This window comes from Lemur catta, chromosome 16, assembly GCF_020740605.2.
Source record: "Lemur catta isolate mLemCat1 chromosome 16, mLemCat1.pri, whole genome shotgun sequence".
NCBI classification, from domain to species: domain Eukaryota; kingdom Metazoa; phylum Chordata; class Mammalia; order Primates; family Lemuridae; genus Lemur; species Lemur catta.
The window spans coordinates 15175432-15179743 of NC_059143.1; the positions used below are offsets into that span (position 1 = coordinate 15175432).

Genomic DNA, 4312 nt, shown 5'->3' on the forward strand with positions numbered 1-4312 from the left:
CTTGAACGTGGATGTTCATAGCACCTTTATTCTTAATAGCAAAACTGGAAACAACCAAGATGTCCTTCAACAGGTGAGTGGTTAAGCAAACCATGGCTCATCCACACCACAGAATCACACTCAGTAATAAAGAGAAACAGACGACGGATACTCACAACTTGGATGGATCTCAAGGGTATCATGCTGAGTGAAAAAAAGCCAATCTCAGAATGATTCCATTTCTATAATGTTCTTGAGAAGACACAATGATAGAAGTGAAGAGCAGATTAGTAATTGCCAGGCATTAAGGAGGTGGTGGGGATGGAAGGGCAGTGGGCTCTGCAAGGACAACACGAGTTATCCTTGCGGTGCTGGGACTCTTCTCTGTTTTCTCTGTGATGCTGCCAACATCCTGGTTGGGATATTATGCTGTAGTTTTGCAAGATGCACCGGGGGCCTATGCCATTTTGATTATTCCAAAATATACACGGACAAGACAAGGAACTTGAATAGCCAAAACAATTTTGAAAAAAGAATAAAGTGGGAAGAATCAGTACCCAAGAAATTGGGTAGATGGTACTCAAGGTCTCTTTGTATTATTTCTATTTTTTTTTTCTTTAAACTTGTCCTCCTTGCACAGGGGCCATGCTAATCTTCTCTGTATTGTTCCAATTTTAGTATATGTGCTGCCGAAGCGAGCACTCTTTGTATTATTTCTTACGACTGCATCTGAGTTTACAACTATCTCAAAATTTTAAAAATATTTTTCAGAGATATCAGGATTTGTAGTCTAATACCTTTAAATTATGATCTTGTCTGGCAATATATGTTTTAGGTAGCTAATCAAATTAATCTTTAAGATATCTATTTTATCTACACAAAAGTGTTTTGGAATGAACTATAGTATAAAGTAACCTACATTTTTACTGTCACCAAAACCCCGTGTATATCTGTCCCATTTGTTCTGTCATAAAACTTCTCATCCACTCCCTCAATCATTGATTTATTCATTCAAATGAGATGTGTGGTGCACAAACCATCAGCAAGGCTCAGAGACACACACTGTCCCACCTTTGTGGAGCGCCATTAAGTCAGACTCTCCACCTGTGCTCAGGGCTCTGGGATATAGTAGAAGAGAAATGCTGAAGTCATTGAAGTCTCATATCTACGTCCTAATCTAAAGGATTTAGATTCCTTTGTGCAACCACTTTCAGAGTGTCAGTTTTTTGGCTTTTGAAAAGCCTCCTTTAGAATTTATAATCGAAAGGGGGTACAAAAGATCAACCTAACTGTCTATCAATGGATGAATGTATAAAGAAAATATGGGCCGGGCATGGTGGCTCACGCCTGTAATCCTAGCACTCTGGGAGGCCGAGGCAGGAGGATTGCTCGAGGTCAGGAGTTCGAGACCAACCTGAGCAAGAGCTAGACCCCATCTCTACTAAAAATAGAAAGAAATGATCTGAACAGCTAAAATGTATATATAGAAAAAATTAGCCGGGCATGGTGGTGCATGCCTGTAGTCCCAGCTACTCGGGAGGCTGAGGCAGAAGGATTGCTTGAGTCCAGGAGTTTGAAGTTGCTGTGAGCTAGGCTGATGCCACGGCACTCACTCTAGCCCAGGCAACAGAGTGAGACTTCATCTCAAAAAAAAAAAAAAAACAAAAGCAAAAAAAAAGGGAAAAGAAAATATACATAATACTATTCAGCCATTAAAAAAATGAAATCTTGTCATTTGCAACAATATAGATGGGACCAGAGGACATTATGTTAAGTGAAATAAGCCAGGCACAGAAAGATAAATTTTGTATGTTCTCACCTGTGGGAGCTAAAAATGAAAACAATTGAATTCATGGAGGTAGAGAGTAGAATGATGGTCACTGGAGGGAAAGGGTAGTGGGGAGTGAGGGGGATAAAGTAGGGATGGTTAATGGGTGCAAAAGTAGAATTAGAAAAAAAAAGTAGAGTTAGATAGACGTAAATAAGATATATATATATATATATACATATATATATATACATACATTTTTTTTTTCTTTCTTTAGGAACTGGGTCTTGTTCTGTTGCCCTGGCTAGAGTGCAAGAAGTGGTGTGATCATAGCTCTCTGCAGCTTCAAACTCCTCCTGGGCTCAAGGGAAGATCTAGTATTTGACAGCACAACAGGGTGACTGTCATCAATAATAATTTATTGGCCAGGCGTGGTGGCTCACGCCTGTAATCCTAGCACTCTGGGAGGCCGAGGCGGGTGGATCGTTTGAGCCCAGGAGTTCGAGACCAGCCTGAGCAAGAGCGAGACCCTGTCTCTACTAAAAATAGAAAGAAATTATCCAGCCAACTAAAATATATATATATAGAAAAAATTAGCTGGGCATGGTGGCGCATGCCTGTAGTCCCAGCTACTCGGGAGGCTGAGGCAGTAGGATCGCTTAAGCCCAGGAGTTTGAGGTTGCTGTGAGCTAGGCTGATGCCACGGCACTCACTCTAGCCAGGGCAACAGAGCAAGACTCTGTCTCAAAAAAAATAAAAATAAAAATAATAATAATTTATTGTAAATTTTAAAATAACTAAAAGAGTAGAATTGGAATGTTCCTAGCACAAAGAAATGATAAATACTTGAGGTGCTGAATACCCCAATTACCCTGATTCAATCTTTAAACAGTGTACACCTGTATCAAAATATCACGTGTACTCCATAAATGTATATACCTATTATGTACCCATAATAATTAAAAATAAAACAATTAAAAAACAAAACAAAGAAGGTACAAAAGTCTCTCTGGTTTCTCCCAAGTTGTCACTCTTCAGATCAGTGGGCTTTTCAAATGACACAGAAACTAAAGAAGCCCTTTCTTTCCTTCTTTAGGGTTTCATAAACCAAATATATTATTTAATTTAAAAAATATGAATGAAGGGGAGGGGAGGAGGAAAAAAACATGAATAAAAATGTAAAGAATAAGTAGAGAGAGATTTTGTTTTTCTCTCGATTTTTCTATAAAAAGTGGGTCTGCCAACATTTGATCCCAAGAATTCTTAACTGGAGATCTCCGGATAAATGTAGGCAGTGGCTAAGATCGTACGCCCTATTTTTGCATATATACATTCTTCTGGGAAGGGAGTCCACAGTTTTCAAGAGATTCTCCACATCTATGACCCAGAAAATATTAATATAAGAATATCTGTTTTAATAGCTGAAGGATCTGGAGAAGGAGAAGAACCAGATACATGGAGAAGAGCTTGTCTCTAGCCAGGTGCCGAGCTGGGTTCCTCTCCACTCACCCAGTCTCTCAAGGGCTGACTCAAACACCCCCCCCCCTGCGAAGCTTTCTCTGGTCAGCACCACTCAGCCAGAAGGCATCTCTTGTCTGAACTCCCCACGCCTTTGTTTGCTCCTCTCTTAAGACACTAACCACTTTCTATCATATGTGAGTCTGGGCTTCACCCCTGTTCCCCACCCCTGTACCATCCTGGACTCGGTCTGAGTAGATAATGTATAAATATTTGCTAGGCAAGTGATGGTACCCATCAAAGTGTCAGTGGGCCCTCAGGGGTTACAAGGCAGCCTTTGCAGAAATGGCCTGGAGAGATCCAGAGGTGGGAATGGTAGGTTCTTTCTCTTTTCAACATGGCAACAGGAAATGTAAGGTGTTCACATGATGTGAGCTGCCCAGTGGGGAAGGTATAGTCAGGCCTTCTGCAGGGACTGAATGCCTGCTCAGCGAGAAACTGTGTCTCTTGCATCTCCTAGATCCAACTCAGCTGAAGAATTGAAAATTGCACTCTACCTTGTCCCAGCTGTCTTACTTGGGAAATACTTTAAAAACTCCACCAACCTCCTCATCTCACCTTTTCTTTAGGGTAAATCTATTCTTTTAAGGAGGGGTGGGGAGTGGAGAGAGGGGCTCAAGTATTCCTTGTTCCAGTGGAATTTGTCCCAACCTCCCACAGCACTGCCTCCAGCTGCTGTCTTGCATTCTTGGCTTTTGAAGAGGGGAGGCAAGCCCCCGCTTATCTGGGATTGCCTGCTTAAACAAACGCAGTGGTGTGGAGGTATTGTCCTTTGGAAACTTGGCCTGGGACACTTTACCAAGTGTCTGCAAACATTTAGACACGGAAAACTACCCACTGTTAACCCGGAGCCCATTGTCTCTGCTCCGGCTGCTCTCCCCTGAAAGTGGCTTGTGGTTGGGGGTGGAGGTGGTGAGAGTCGGCCCAAGGGAACCCCTCAGCTGGGGCTCTGGGCTGGGGAATTGTGCTGCTGTTTGTTTAAACAACCTGAGTGTAATTGGATTGTTTGAGATGCCCAAGATGTTTGGGAAGGCCGAGGGGGGAAGG

General features: G+C 42.1%; 1 non-coding gene across 1 annotated transcript; it reads right to left on the reverse strand.

Annotated features, from left to right (window-relative positions):
- Positions 1-573: 573 nt before the first annotated feature.
- LOC123622031 lies at positions 574-681 on the reverse strand. The gene has a single exon (XR_006729393.1). It is a non-coding gene; the product is annotated as a U6 spliceosomal RNA (small nuclear RNA).
- Positions 682-4312: the final 3631 nt, after the last annotated feature.